The 17,242-nt window shown below is 40.6% G+C and overlaps 1 protein-coding gene across 3 annotated transcripts in view; it reads right to left on the bottom strand.

Annotated features, from left to right (window-relative positions):
- Dis3l2 (DIS3 like 3'-5' exoribonuclease 2) overlaps positions 1 to 17,242 on the bottom strand; it is a 328,899-nt gene that overhangs the window by 259,689 nt on the left and 51,968 nt on the right. The window lies entirely within an intron of this gene.

Here is a 17,242-nt window from a genome sequence, read left to right as displayed (position 1 = left end):
AGACCTACCCAGTGCAATTGTATCCTCACTTCAATCCTCAGAAGGCTCTCCTCCAGCTAAAATGATGTGCATACATGTGTTTCCTCCTTTAATGCTTATTTAAAGGTAAAGAAGTGTCACAATACCACACAACTGCACACCGACTGGTGAGAAGATAGTGTGGTGCGGCCACACCATGTAGTGCGCTACCAAAGAGGACAGAATGCCGATGTGTTATAGCACAGATGTGCCTTGAAGACATTCTCTTAAATATAGTACAAAAGGAAAACAGTACATCCTTCTGTTTTACTTAATCATCTACATAAGTACTTCTTAGATACCAATGCTCACACAGATCATACAGAGCTCTTATTAAATGCAGAGGGGGAGTTGGTTTTTTTGAGGGGGGGTGTTGGTTTTTTTTCGAGACAGGGTTTCTCTGTGTAGCTTTGGAGCCTGTCCTGGGACTCACTCTGTATCCCAGGCTGGCCTCAAACTCACTGAGATCTGCCTGCCTCTGCCTCCGGAGTGCTGGGATTAAGGGCGTGCGCCGCCACCGCTGCCACCACCGCCACCACTGCCACCACCGCCGCCGCCACCACCATCCGGTAAATGCACATTCTTATTCAGAGTCTTTAGAACACAACCTAAGAGTGTGTAGGGCTGCAGGCACATGGACCACACTTGGAGCTGCCAGCATTCAGATTAACCCAAAGGGAATATTAACACCAAGGGCATATTAGGGAGAAATGGCAGAAAGCCCAAAGTCAGTATGTGCAGGCTGTCAATGCTCAACCCCTCATTTTTCAAAGACAACCAGTCCTTACCCCAAAGGTCTGAGAATAGCACTTACCAACTGAATATACCATCACAGTGTGTTACAGACATGAGACTTCACTCCCCACTGTATCATGTGTTCATAGATACAGAGATGGGCTGGACACTGCTACAACTCTTGGTGCAGGGTTATTTCTTTTGCTGGAACCACTGATGGATGCTGCAGTTTGAACATACCTCTTCAACACTCAGACAGTGAGAGAGTAATAGCATTAGGAGGTAAGGCTTTACAAGTGGTTAGGTCATGAGGGCCCTCCCTCTTCTTACAGGGCAGTACCCTCTTGGCCTGTCCTTTTGCCTTCAATAATCATGTAAAGGCCAATGCCTAAGTCAAGTGACAGAGTGTAAGGATGATTGTGAGGCTCAAATCAGGAAGTGAGTTCAGAGGCAGAAACGAGGGGTCACACTGGAACAGCAAATACCCCTCACCACACAATTGAACCTGTCTGTGCTTTCACCCTCTAGACTGTGAGAGAACAAGTTTCTTTCCTTTAGAAATGTTTCCAAATATTTTGTTACAGCAACACAAAATGTACTAAAACACTGGGTTTTCAAGTTCACAATCTGCCTGTGCCAGTGCCTGGGAAGAAAGTTCAACAAAGTTGATGATGTATCTCCAGCTACTACTCTTCTCCATGTAAATCATCCAGCTGGATGAAAACTCCTCAATCTAAAGCAGAGTCAGTTCTTTCTATATCAAGTCTTCTGGTCCTTTATCCACTCCATCTTTAATTTTCTTGTCAGTCATTATTGCCTCCCAAACTTGTTTTCTAAAAAGCATTCCTTGGCCCTCTCCAGGATGAGTTGGTAATCCTGTTGACTCTACCATTAAACCCAGAATGTCCCATCACCTCAATTTCCTCTGCACTGTTCCACTAGACTAACCTTCTCAAGCTGAATCCCTCACTAAGGCATTAATTATGTCTAACAAATTCACTCCTCTACTTTGCGTCAGGAATATCACTTCAAATAGCATCCTTGCTCCCAACCATCCTCACATCATTTCCTATGTTCTGTGCTGGTATTCATGACCATATTTCTAAGATCATTCACATGTCTGGTTCACTGTAAGTTCTCAACATAAGTCCACTGGCAAAGTAGCATGATGGCTCACCACACTCCCCCTGTGCCAACCTTTAAGACATCTCTTTTATTCCTGACTGTATTCACATCATATTTGTAGCCACTTGCCTGAAGCACTAACCTCTAGTTGATGACTACTATCTGCCAGGACATCCTGTACCCTGACACTTTGTCTACAGACACAATCAGTCCCCGTTTAGCTTTAAAAGGTCATAGGGGACACAGGCATGATAGTAAGTGCCAGTGATTCAAGAACTTGGGAGGTGGAGATGTAAAGATCAGGAGTTCAAGGCTAGACTCAGCTACACAGTGAGTTCAAGACCAGTCTGGACTAGATGAGACCCTGTTTCAAATAAAGAAACAAGGGGGGGAGGGGCAAGTAGAAACGTATTTGTCCTTTTTATGACCACTGAAAAGATCAATTCAACTTACCAATGCTAAAGTTAATGACAAAGGCCTTAAGCGTGAAAACCGAGCCCAAGGACAGCAGAAGGGAAACAGAATGAAAAGCTGGCCTGAGGACTAGAGAGCCAGGTCAGAGACCTAAGGTAGACCATGTGGTCTCTATTCCAAAACACCTAACCAAGAACTTCATCTGTAAGATCCACTTCTAGCCTGATCAAAAAGGACCTAAAACAGGCCATCAATATGGCTGAGAAGGTAAAGATGCTTGCAAACAAGGCTAAAGACCTAATTTCATTTCAATCCCTGGAACCCACATGATGGAAGGAAAGAACATGGCACATGCACTTATGTGTGTATACATACATACATACATACATACACACACAAATAGATGATAGATGATAGATATAGATAGATAGATAGATAGATAGATAGATAGGCAGACAGACAGACAGACAGACAGGGAATAAATTAATTATATGCAGATTTTTTTTTTTTTTTTTGTGACTGTGTTTCCTGTAGCTCAGGCTAGCATCAAACTTGTACTGCAGCCAAGAATGACTTCGAACCTCTGATCCTCCTACCTTGCATTGTGAGTTCTGAGATTGTAAGCCTGTGACATCATGGCCAGTTTTATGTGAGGTTAGGGATCAAACTTGTACACTCTAGGGAAGAACTCTACCAAGTAAGCTATTAATATTTCCTCAGCCCCCAGAATTTTTAATACACTTTAAACTCAATGTTCTCACATTATTAAAGAGAAAATACAAAATCCAGTCAACTAATTTTCTAGAACCTATAGAAACAGAGACTCCTTAACACTTTCTGACTTAGAATCTAAAGTCTCATGAACTTCAAGACTAAATTAGTGGATTTGGGAACAGATTCAAAGTAGTCAGGTATTTTCTAGCATAGTCTACATATTTTTCAGAGATAAAAAGATACCTGTATCCAGGTGCACCAGGTTCTTTACAGGACAGAAGCAAGCTCCTTCATGAGGTATAATTACAACCTCTAGGACAGAGGCTGGCAAACTACAGCTTATAACCCAAATCCTATAATTTCTATAAAGCTTTGTTGAAACACAGCTGAGCTTATTCATTTACATATAGTCTTTCACTGCTATTTTTAGGGAATAAGAGCAACAGAGAAGTTGTGATAGATCTGGTTGGCCAATAGTCTAAAATGTTTGCTAGCCAGCCTTTTTCAGAAGTTTGTCAATTTCTCCTGTACAAAGTTCCTGTTCGCCAAAATCATTCATTGAGCTATCTGCCTTATCCTGCCCAACTGTTGTGATGATATTGTGCTCCCCAATATATTGTACATCCTAGTAAACTCATCTGGGGTTCAGAGAATAGAACAGCCACTAGACAACTAGACAGACATAGGAGCCAGAAAATGGTGGCACATACACCTTTAATCCTAGCATCCTAGCATTCCAAAGGCAGAGATCTGTCTGGATCTGAGTTCAAAGCCATACTGGAAACAGCCAGGCATGGTGACACATGCCTTTAATCCCAGGAAGTGATGGCAGGAAGTAGAAAGGTTTATAAGGCATGAAAACCAGTAACTAGGGCCCTGTTAAGCTTCTAGGCTTTTGAGCAGAAGTTCAGCTGAGATTCATCTGGATGAGGACACAGAGGCTTCCAGTCTGAAGAAACAGGATTGGCTGAGAAGTTGTCAAGGTGAGGTTTTAGCTGTGACTTGTTCTGTCTCTCTGATCTTTCAGCATTCATCCCAAAACCTGGCTCCAGGTTTTATTTTATTAATAAGACCTTTTTTTTAAAAAAAAAAAAAAGATTATTTATTATGTATGCAGAAGAGGGTGCCAGATCTCATTACAGATGGTTGTGAGCCACCATGTGGGTGTTGGGAATTGAACTCAGGACCTCTGGAAGAGCAGTTGGTGCTCTTAACCTCTGAGCCATCTCTCCAGCCCATTAATAAGACCTTTTAAGATCCGTGTTACAAACTGCCCTGGGTGCATTTATACTTCTGGAGGCTTTTCTGGATTTCTCTGGCTTGTCCCTGTGTCTGCCTTCAGCCCTATGGACTGAGTCATCCACTCTCTTACTAGCCACTCCCAGCTTCTAGCATTGTATCAGTCTGTTCTCAGTGCTCTGTTCTCAAACTCTAATTTTAAATCTGTTGCAATTTCCCTAATTAAATTATAAGTAATTTAATAGAAATCATACGTTTTTCATGTAGGCTACTTGAGCAAGAATCCTCACCTCAAGCCCTGCCTCTGAGAATCTCAACTGAAAACACTCTATTTAACTCAAGTTTAAACAACAGTACTCATCATCTATGCATCTCTTATTCTGAGATCACTGGTCTTTCTGGGTCTTCCCATGCACTTCTTAACTCAAGGTCCAAAACTGTGCCACTATGGCCAATTTTATGTGAGGTTAGGGGTCAAATCCAGGGCCTGGCACACTCTAGGCAAACTTTATTAAATGTGACTTTGGCTCCTGCCTTCTTACGCCACCAAACTGCTCCAACAGTCAACATCATAGATGTTCCACATTAACCAAACTAACTTCCCAGGAAGACTTTTCTTCATCTGTGAGCTACAGGGCAACTATTCCTCCTTCCGATGTTCCCTGTCTTCATTCCCAGCACCACATTGCTATGGAACAATCCTCTGTACACAGTAAAGATGTGTCACTCAAACTGGTTTAATAAAACACTGATTGGCCAGTAGCTGGGCAGGAAGTTAGGTGGGAAACTCAAACTGAGAATGCTGGGAAGAAGGAGGTGGAGTCAAGGAGTCACCAGCCAGGCGTAGAGAAAGCAACATGAGAATGCCATTTTGAGAAAAGGTACCAAGCCATGTGGCTAAACATAGATAAAAATTATGGGTTAATTTAGGTGTAAGACCTAGTTAGTAATAAGCCTGAGTTACTGGATGAGCACTTATAAGTAATATAAGCCTCAGAGTCAATTATTTAAGAGGTGGCTGCTGGGCATTTGAGAACAGGCAGGCAGGAGAGAAACTTCTGCCTACACAACATTCTCTCCTGGTGTGCTCTATCTATGTGTCTCTAGCCCCACCTTTCACTCTCCTGCACTGCAAGTTCTTCCTCTATAGATTAAACATGCTTCAGTACTCCTTATGTTCCATCTTTCTTTGATCTCTCCATAAAATCCCCCATTTAATTAAGTGCTACTGAGGTCAACCAAACATCTACCTCTAGTCAAGATCTCACACTTTAGCTCTAAATCCTAAGAGAAACCCTCCCTCTAACTTTACAACCTTACATGTTCCTGTGCATGTCAACCTCAAGGCCAAATGAACTCTTCCTACTCTAGTCTCTGAGCCTGCTCCTTTTTCTAGATGCAACCATAGCAAATGATGCTGCTATGCCCTCAATTACCTAAGCATAAAGTATAGGTCTCATCCTAGCTTCTGCCTTCTACCTCACTTACTACATTCAATCACCAGGTTTACACAAGTCTAAATTCATCTCCTCCTTCAACTCCTCAGTGCCCGTGTGGTTTATCATCTCTCCCTAAAGCTCTCTGAACAACTTTTCCTGTCAATCTCCCACTTTTTATCCTTCCCCTTAGGTCATCCACCCTACCGACCAGAATATTTTAATAAGCAAATATGACTGAAACCTCTCCAGGAAAGTCTTCTATGGCTTTCCAGTGCTTATACGTTAATATCAGAACTTTCTTATACAGCAAAACATTTCATGGTTCCAGACTATCCCCCACTTAATTATCTATTAGCCTTTCCTCTTCTCTTACATTTTAAGATTCAAAGCAATATAATACATGTGGCTCTCCAATCCTATCATCATTTTCTCAATAGCTTTGGGAAAGTCTTTATACAAAGTCTTTCTGCTTTGATATATATTACCTAAATTCCCAAGACAGTAACAAATATGTCCTAAAATATTACTGGATATGAAATATGGTAAACTTATTTTTTTTAAAAAATGAGAATCTGAACAATAATAGTAGCAGGTAGTAATATCATAATACTACCCTTAGTGATAAACTCTTACGCTTTACAAATATTGCCAAATAAATCCCAGTATATTTCTTTAAAATATAACATCTTTAGCCTCCCACTTACAAAAACTATACCACTGCACCATTAACTTAACTTGAAAAAGAACCCCAAAATTACTTTGCATCACAGAAGGTACTTTAAAGCAAGATTACATAACCAAGGGTGACCTTGAAGACCATCTGGATCATTTTCAGCTACTTCTGAATTCTGTTTTCATTAATTAGGATGAGTTTGCAGTAAGTGATGTAGAAGCTCATCCCACAAGCACTGGCATATATTTTTCAAATGGCAACTCAGCATGCAACATATAATGAGTATAATTAATCTAGTATGACAGCCACAAATGCCATTTGGCAAATAGATCCTGCTATTTCTGATAACATACACTTGGGAGGACTCCAGCTCTTGGTCCTTTTCTGGTTGCTTAGAGCCAGGTAAATCATTCTGCACTATTTCTGGACCAGGCGTTTTAAATATTGGTCTCCTTCTGCCATAGGAATACATGGCAAGAGGAATATATGGCAACAGTTCCATCCAGCCTAGACTCTGAAGTAAAGATAACACAAAGCAAAAATACTGGAGGATCTTGCTGGACAAGGAGCATGTAGTGTAAGATATAAACCACACTATCCCACAGTATAAACTCTATCACATAGACTAGTTAGCATTCAGATATTCAAAGGCACCAATATTTTATATCTTCTGTGCACAAATGTCATCAGTAGCAAAATAAAGAGCTAGAAACAGTACATTTGAGTTATGTGATCCTGGCCAAAGTATAGTTTCATAGTTCTCATTTCTAGAAATACTGATACCTCTGGAGACTTCCATGCCATTTTGCTGTATCTTGACTACATTAACTCATTCACTGCAATGAATATGGATTTCATCAAACCATCTCCATGGAATTAAAGAGGAATGAAATTAGTTTTTAACATATAATCCTAAAATATTAATTGGGAGTTTCCCAGCACAAATAAGCTACTCTATCCTTAAATGATACAGTCTTTACTTCAGACATTTCAACCTGAATTACAGAGATCTGGAGACATGTTTAAAACAGGCAAGAACTTGAAGTATTTGAGCCCAGAGTTGGCAACACTGAGGGAGAAAAGACGACTGTTAAAAATAGGTTGTGTACATAAGAATCTCAGGAAACCTGACCGTGGCAGTAGATACACCTCACCACTGTACAACTCTGGGTGGAGACTCCCAACCTCCTCCATCAGTAAGTACCTTCCAAGTCCTTGGGGCTGCCATGCGGGCCAAGAGAGCAAACAGTTCTGAGAACCTCTAATGCCATTGGAATTGACAACAATCCAAAACGATAGTGGTTATGTAAGAGATTGGATTAAATATAATCTAGCATGATGGGTGCATATTTAAAGAAGAACTTAGAAGACAAAACTTTCAAACAATTGCTTGGAGTAAACGCTGATTGTCAAAGGAAACAATTTACTGTACCAGGCCAATGTCTTGTGACCCTAAGAAAGTTTGGAACAGCCACTGAAAATTGGGGGTTAAATGTACGCTTTGATTTTTCTATTTGTTTAATTTAGAACAAGAGCAGCACTCCTATCAGCACTTCCTTTTTTCAAACTCGCTACTTCCTTCTGAGTCAATCTTTTCTTTAAAAAAAAAAAAAATCACCTGCGCTCTCTCAGCTTAAGCATCACTGTCCCTGCACAAAAGCAAGGCTGCTGAGTAAGCACACAACAGGCATGTTGGAGAATGCCTATAACTGTCCATAGCTATCTGGAACATACACTTTACTGCACGGTAACCTGGGTGACCCAACAGTGTCTTGAGAGACATCTAGACCCAACTAGCACAGGACCTAACTGATTTCCTCTCACCACCAATGTAAGGGATCAACATATATGAGATGATTCATTATAACTAAGTGAATGGGTCCCTAGCATAAGGTTTCCAGTAGGTACCCATGGATCAAGTAGACCCCAGCCTGTCTTCTCAGACTTTTTAGCATTCAGTTAAAAGTATACAAAGGCAGGGGTTAGGGATTTAGCTCAGTGATATAGCGCTCACCTAGCAAGCACAAGGCCCTGAGTTCGATCCTCAGCTCCAAAAAAAAAAAAAAGAGAGAGAGAGATTTAAAAAAAAAAAAGAAAGTATACAAAGGCTAAGTCCCAGTGAGTGAAAACTTCACTTGAAATCTCTCTCATTCACTAGTCAACTTCTGTTTCACACTGTTCTATCTAGTAGAGTCTAATTTGATTATGATCTTGTCGGACTCCTTTACTCTAGTTTTCTCTGAGCTGATTACTATGGCTACATCTCACCTTAATTCCCAATCAAGCCCATGGAAGGGCTTCCTTTTCAACCCATCTCTCAGAGCCAAGACACACAGCCGAATCCTGTGCCCCCAAGCCTCTTTTGCTGTAACCAAAAAGCCCAGAATTCTGCCTCTCAGAGTTCAACTTCTGCTTCAGACCATGTTCCTTGTGTGTGACTCCCTGGGGCTCCAAGTCCAGTGACTGCCACTAAGACTCTGTATGTAGTAAGAGCCACATCTTGGGAAATCCCTAGGAGAACCTACTAACTCCTACATGACAATTGCCTGTTTGCCCTTTGAAATCTGCTGCCACTGAGCCAGGGCAGCACCTAGGTCTGTCACCCTTTGACCCTGCTCTGTCCCATGCACTACAGCTCTTGGTTTAGGCTTCTGTCAGTCAGCTCTCTTGTCAGGCACCTGCCTCCACAACACCCAGAGAAGCTGCCACACTTCCTAGGCCTCACAGGCAGCCACTGGAGTTCTAAGTCATGTTTCCTAAACTATTTTCTGACACTAACACTGGGATCCAGACATTCTAACTGACAAAGTAATCTTCATTAATCTTAGTGGCAAATTCTATGCTAATTCTATGATACCAGACAATATTTATATACAGATCAAATAATTCCTTCATTGATATTCCTGGGTTAACAAATATCAATGAGATGATAAAATTGGGAAACATAACTCTGAATCCAACTGTTACTCCTTAATTATAGTAACATTAATTATATTAAGATGCTTAAGCCCCATTTTTCTCATTCAAAAATCTGAGCTAGAGATAACATCACATTAAAGAATATTGAGATACTGAATAAAGTACCTATTACTACAGCAAGCATAAAAAAATTCAGTCATCAGTTAGCCACAAAGCTTCTATGTGTTTCTTTGGAGTATACTACACTGGAGTACAGTAGAAGGAAAATAACAGGATAAAGTTATTACAATTTAAAAGATGGACAGAGAGTCGGGAAGATGACTCAGTGGGTAAAAGTGCTTACCATGCAAACCTGATAATCTGAGTTCAAGTCCCCAGAAGTCATATTACTAAAGTAAACAAAATTTAAAAGTCGGTCTCAGTAGTGCAAGCATCTATAATTCCATGGAGCTTCTACGGAAAGATGGAAGTCCGTCAAGAGAATCTCTACAAGCTTGCCAGCCAACCAGCCAACCTTACAAAGTGGTGAAGAGACCCTGCCTCAACAGGCAGAAAGGCAAGAACCAACACCCAAGGTTGTCTACTGACCTTCACATACACTCCATCACTCTTCCACGTGTGTTCGCGCACACTGAAAATATTTGTTTGCTATCTTGATTCCTGTCTTGGTTCTTCCACCTCTTCTCATCCTTTTCTGGCTTAAAAAATTCATTCTTCAAACTATTACACAGTCTTATCTTTCATCTTTTGTGCGTGTGTGGTGTGTGTGTGATGCACCCATGTGGCTGCAGCGGCCAGCAGGTACCCATGTGGACGACAAAGGTCAGTGTCAGTTGCCTTCCTCTAGCCCTTTCTGCCTTATTATCATTCTGTTGCTGTTTTGGTTTTTTGAGACAATGTTTCTCTGTGCAGCCCTGACTATTCTTGGAATTCACTCTGTAGACCAGGCTGGCCTGGAACTCACAAAGATCTGCCTGCCTCTGCCTCCTAAGTACTAAGATTAAACATGTGCACCTACCACACCCAGCTCCCCACCTTGCTTTTTGAGACAGATTCTCTAGCTGAAGCTGGAGCTTGACCTTTCAGCTAGGCAGGCTGGCCATCGAGCCCCTGACATTTGTGTCTCTGTTGTCACTACACCACACCACACCACACCACCACCGCACGGCATGGGGGTTACAGATGTGCACTGCTGCACCAGGCTTTTGTGTGAGTGCTGAGGATCCAAACTCAGGTCTTCAGGTTTGTGTAGCAAGCGTGTTACCCATTAACTCATCTCCTGGCCTAGCAAACAGACACATCTCATCAAAGCAGTATCTGGGGACTATATGAGCTTTCAGGGGCACTGGTCTTCCTTACAGGGTAGAGTCTTGAGAACAGGTAGAACCCCCAGTTCTTCCTCATGTCTAGGAGAGTCAGCAGAGAGACTTCGGCATTTAGACAACAGTTCACCCCACATGTTTTTCTCTGAAACCTCATATTTCCATAACCCTCTCCTGACAAATCATTCTCATCCTGAAATAAAACAAAACAAAAGCTCTCATCCCTCAAACCTGAATTCTAATGTAACCTTTATGCCACCTTCCCCAACTGTCTCAGAGTGTTTGCTGCTTATATAATGATGTGTATTTCTTTCCATGCTGTAAACCTTACCATAATTATTTCCAAACCCTTCCAACCAGCCCACAAGCTCCCTAAGGGCAAACCTAGGACCTATTCTGTTTATATCTCTAGGATCTAGCCCAGGGCAGGACAAATGGGAGAAGCCACTGGTTATCCAGTACAGCTCCAAGAAGAAACAGGATCAATGCTTGGGCATGGTTCCCACCACCACCACCCCTTTGAATACCTGAGGGAAAACAGCATTAAACAAAAGACAAGAAAGCCTGATTCTAGCCCTGGCTCTGCTCAAAACTGTTCAAACCACACACTCTCACAGTATCTTAGGTCCCAGCTGGCAAAGTAAAGAAATGATCATTTGTCCCTCAAACATCCTTCAGTAGATGTCCATTATATACAAACACTAAAAATGTAAAAGAATTCTGAAATTAAAATTGTTATATAAGAGTAAATTATTTTTATTATTGCCTCACAGCTTGATACTTTTATAGCTATCTATTTTGCCAAAATGCATGCTGTGAAATAAATTGAGTATTTACTACTATAACTAAAAGAACTGTTGTTTTTCTCTAAAACCCTAAAGGCACTACAGTTTGCATACCCAAGAGAGTGAACACAACAAGCATAAAGAAGCAAAAACAAATAATCCAATTAATTCACATTCGCTTACACCACTGACTAGAGATGCCTTTGATAACATGTTTTTATACTAACAAACCTGTAAGACAACTGGTCAGCATGTTTTGAGGTACCTGTATTATATTATATATGTCTGGGATTTCTGATGACAATCTGAATATTATCTTCTCTCTAGTTTGATTCTGTCACCAACAACTGTCACAGGTAGGTCAGAGCAAATAGACTTCCACGCCCTTCAAACTGAGAAGCTGTGAAATACTCCAGCTAAAAGGCCTAACTAAGAGATATACCTAATGGTATATGATATAACTAATGATTTGACGAGAGCCAAAGTCTTTGTCAAGAGTCTGTGAAGATGCTTGGGAGCTCCACAGACACAAGAATAAGCAACCAGGGTGACCTCCAAATCTCAAATCTTCTAAAAGCTAAAGAAGTGCACGTGCACATCAAAACAGCCCCGCATCAGTGGTAGCCGTATGACCCTACACCAGCCCTAGTTAACAATTCCAAGAAGGGGAGGCTCCTTGTCAGCAAAGCCTATGACTGTCCCTGTCAATCTATGACAGAGGGCAGAAGATCTAGCCTGGGACTCAAGTGACCCAGCCACGCCTGCTGACCTTCCTACCAAACAGAGCTCCAGGTCCAATAACCCCATCTGCTTCTTTCACTTCCCCTCCTGCTCCACTAAGCTTTTTACTCAAGGAATAGCTCCCCAAACAAAAGAATCAACAAGGGAGCATGTTAGAAATGTACAATTTGGGGCTCCACTGAGGAGGTGCTACTGAATAAGAATTTTTATTTTCAAAATCCTGAGACAAATAATTTGCAGGCTAAAGACTAGCCTAGGCTAAGGCCTGGCATTCTCACATCCATCTTTCTCAAGGACAAGAGATAATTGTTCTCAGCTTTGAAAGCCTATCTGCTCTCCAGACTCCTGAATGCTAAGTGGGCTGCTGAGACTTTATAGTCAGTCTCCTACCTGGCTGCCTCTAACTTCTAAAGTTGCTCAGTCCCACAAAGGGCAGTGGCTGCTTTGCCTCTTGCCAAGATACCTATCCCACCATCCAGGCAAAACCACTAGGGACTCCAGAGCCTCAGGCCCTTGTAAGACAGAGGTGCATGCTAATTCAATGAATGAAGCTAGCACTGAGTACTCAAGGTTCAGGGACTCTTTCTCTTGTAACTTGTAAGATGCCTCAGCTCATTCAATCCCTGGAGTATTTCCTTCCACAATATGGACTGGTAGCGATTCAGAGAGAAGCAGCAGCTGAGGACATGAAGAACCTACTTCATTTTCAGAGTTTTGTTGCTGCCTTGTTTTTACACAAGGCCACCCCACAGTGAAAGAACACAAGGCATATTTCAGCCTACACTAGGTAGGCCCTCGCAACAAATGTCTCTGGTTCTGTCCTCTTTGGGGTCAGCTGCTCCTTATAGTCCAGAGCACAAATACCACTTATACTGTCTTCTTTCTTGCTGACTTTTTCTACTAATCTCCATCCTGTCAGCCAGCCAAGAGAGATTAGCAGAAACAAACAAGACACATCCAAAAGCACATGACTATAATCCTGAGACTCAGAAGGCTGCGGCAGGATGGCAACTCTGAAGTCAATCTGACTACACAAAAAGACTCTCAAAAGCCCCAGACAACGAAAGGACACCCTCTCCTTTGAACAGGTCATATGAACTACCAGACACTGAGTTTGTTGACTCCATTTCACCGTTCATCTGTCCCTACATCCTCAAATTGCATCAGCCCCTTATCTACACCAGGCATAACCTGGCCATCATAATTTTGTCCCTATACAACAGAGATGTGGGCCTCTCTACAATGTCCTCACCTAACCTCTAAACAGCAGCTCACACAAGAACTTAGTATTCAGGGTTCTCTCTTTCTTTAACTGTGACTCTAGATAACACACCCACCAATTTTGCTGTAAACACTATGTATATGCTGGTGACTCCCAAAAAATACACATCTAATTTCTACCTCTTTGTGAAATTCCAAAATCATTTATGCAAACATCTTTATTTTCACTATGTTTACAACATTGTTGAGGGAAAGCTAACATAAAATAAACTATGTATACTAAAAGTACAAAGTGGTGAGTCCTGAAATATGCATGCAATTAGCAACAATCCCACAAAAACTAATAAACACATGCAGCTCTCCTACTCCCACCCTAAGTAACCACTGGTCTACCTTTTGTCACTATTAATTATTTTGCATTCATAGATTGTTAAACAAATCAAATCACAGAGTATTCTTTTTGTCTATCTTCTTTCATAATAATTATGAGATCTATTTATCTTGTGGTACACATAAGTCATTTTCTTTTTTTTTTTTTTTAACTGATGAATTGTATTCCACTGAATGGACATACCAAAATAGGTTCACTCACTCAAAATAATGCATATTTGTTTCCACTTTGTAGTTAAATCTGAACATTTGTGTATAAAACTTTATTTATTTATAAGACTTAATGTGGCAATAATTTCATTTCACTGAGGTAAACAACCAAGAATGCAATGGCTGGATCATATGTTAGTCATATGCTGAACTTTTTAAGAAACTACCAAACTCCTTTCCAAAGTGATTGTGCATTTTCCGCCATCAACACTACTATTATATAATACCCACACCAACACATGGCCAATCTTTTTAACTTTAGCTATTCTAATGGATCTGTAGTATCTTGTGATTTTACTTCGTATTTCCTTAATGACTAATGTTGAACATCTTTTCCCATATTTGCCATATCTTTACTAAAACTGTTCAAATTTTAGTGCATTTTGTAACTGGGCTATTGTTGAATTAATTTCTTTATATTTTAAATAAAAGCCCATAGTTAAGATAGTTTTTCCGCAACCTTTCCCCTTATCTGTGACCCATCTTTTTATTTTCAAAACAGTGGCTACTGAAGAGCAAAGTGTATGATTTTGATAAAATCAAATGTATTGACTTTTTTCTTATACATTTTAATTTATTTGGTTATACTTAAGAAATATTGGAGCCAAGCGGCAGTGGCACACGCCTTTAATCCCAGCACTCAGGAGGCAGAGTCAGGTGGATCTCTGTGAGTTCGAGGCCAGCCTGGTCTACAGAGCAAGATCCAGGACAGGTGCCAAAACTACGCGGAGAAACCATATATATATATATATATACACACACACACATATATATATTAGCCAAATCTGATGTCTAAATTTGGAAATCTAAAATTTTTTTACTCATTTTTCTTTTTTTTTTTTTTTTTTTGAGCTGAGGATCGAACCCCGGGCCTTGCGCTACCACTGAGCTAAATCTCCAACCCCCATTTTTCTTATAGAAAATTTCGTATTTTTACACAAACACTGGGATCTGATTCACTTCAAGCCACTATTTCCTTCTATTTACTGGTTCCTCTTTTGGCTATGGTTCAAACTGGACCTAGAGCCAACTACAGATACACTCCTTACAGTTGGGCTCCTTCCTTAGCCCTTGGTGTTCACATTTCCATCCTATGACAGGTTGGCCTTGAACTCACTATGTAGCCTAGTCAGGCCTCCAACCTCCAATACTCCTGCCTCAGCTTCCCAAAGCACCACTGTGCCTATTCTAATCCCTGTATATACTAAGGGGCAAAATTAATTTATTTGTATGTATCTATAAAACTAGCACAGAAGTTACCTTAGCAATACCTAGAGAAACAGCCAAACAGTGTGAGTCTATTTCTGGGTTCTCCAGTTTGTTCCACTTCTCTCCGTGTCCACTTTAATGCTACGAGCACATCTGCCTTGGTTATAGGAGCTTAGCGACGGTCTCAAAAGCAGATGGTGCTGTGTCCTCCAGTCTTGTTCTTTGTTTGGCTCTTCTGCACAAATCTGAAACTGCCTATGAGCTCCATAAAGAGGCTGCTGATATTGGAGGGTGCAGTGCACCAGATCAGTCTGATCTTCATCTATTTGAGTAGAACTGGAATCTTAACAATATTGACTCTTTTATTTCATAAACATAATATTTCTAACCATTTACTGAGTTCTTAACTTCTCTCACTAATGCTTTATAGTTTTAGTATACACTGTTTATATTTTGGTCAAGTTTCTCCCTAACAATGTCATATTTTTATCCTAATTGTAAATGGCATTTTCAGAAATTTTTTAATTTCCTGCTTTTCACTGCCAGTATGTAGAAGTACAAATGATTTTTTATATAAACCTTCTATCCTTCAACCTTGATAACTCACTTCTTCTAGTACCATTTTCAATAGATTCATTAGGACTTTCTACATAGAAAGTCACGTAGTAAGATAATAAAACAATTTATTTCCTAGTTCCTTTTTGTACTGGCTTGAATCTCCAAAACAATGGCGAAAAGGCAGGCTTGGTGGCAGATGCCTACCCCAGTACTCACTATTCTAGTACTCAGGAGACTAGGTGGCAGAAGCCTACCCCAGTACTCACTGTTCTAGTACTCAGGAGGCTTGGGCAGGAGGGTCCTGAGTTCAGTGCTAGTCTGAACTACACAGTGAAACTCTGTCCTACACAACTACATTACAAGGCAATCCTACTTCTTCCTCAATTTTGAGGGCACAGCCTTTCACCAGTGAGACTGACACTGTTCTAACATCTTCTACATGTTCTTGGGTCATGACATGACCACTATTCCTGGTTTGCTCCAAAGTTTTATCATGAATAGTTGTGGAATTTTGTCAAATATGTTTTCTATGTCTACTGACTGATACTTGATTAAAATACAGTGTCGAATTTAGTTTGAAATGATGAGCTACAATGACTGCTTTTAAACATTAAGTCAACTTTGCAATCTAGGATAAGTGCCACATACTCACATTCTATTCTTATGTACATGTTCCTAGAGTCTCTTTGCTAATATTTTGTTAGATGCTTGCTCAGCTGTGTTTATAAGAAGTATTCATCTGTAGATCTCTTACGTTGTTTCCTATTCTGGTATTTCATAATGGTGGCCTCATAGAATGAAGGGAAAAGGGTCACTCCTTGTATAAGACAAGGACTATTTCTTCTTTAAATGTTTAGTGGGGTTTACTAGTAAGTGAGACCATCTAGGGTACTGAAGTTTTTTTCAATAATATATCCAAAAGGAAAATATTAATAAGATGAAGCAAAACTAGTGACTTTACAGAAAAACATGCTCTTCCTCATTTCAGCTAATGACATCACACTCACTTTGCTTAAACACAAAACTTAACAAGTGTCTGTGGCTCCTCTCTTTTCCTTGTCCTGTTCCTCAAACCTGTCTCCAATTCCTATCTGCTCTACTTTAACATGCCAACTTCTCTCCATAATAGCTATCTGTAACACGAGACTTGTCCCCAATACAGTCCAACATTCAAACAATAGCCAGAACGAGTTCTGGTTTGATTTCTTCCACTTTTGCATACTAACTGTAAAAGAAAAGCAGTTTTGTCCATGAAGTCTAAACTGTACTAACTTTAGGGACGCTACCTATTTTGCCAAACTTTCTTGCTCAAATAGCTCTAGCAGCATGGGAATTTACAAAATCAGACCTCTAGATGCAGGCCTGTTGGTATATGCCTTTCATCTCAGCACTAAATATATATTGCAGTGTGTTTCGGTACAGGCAGCAGAAACTGATAAAGAATACTATCATTTCTGTGGATTTGTTGTCCCAGCTCTCGCAGCATAGGGTGTTGGAAAGTAATGAATGATCTCAAGCTTAAGACCCTAT

The sequence above is a fragment of the Onychomys torridus genome, chromosome 23 (assembly GCF_903995425.1).
Source record: "Onychomys torridus chromosome 23, mOncTor1.1, whole genome shotgun sequence".
NCBI lineage: Eukaryota > Metazoa > Chordata > Mammalia > Rodentia > Cricetidae > Onychomys > Onychomys torridus.
Note: the sequence above shows the minus strand (reverse complement) of the source record. Positions and strands in the feature narration are given on the sequence as shown.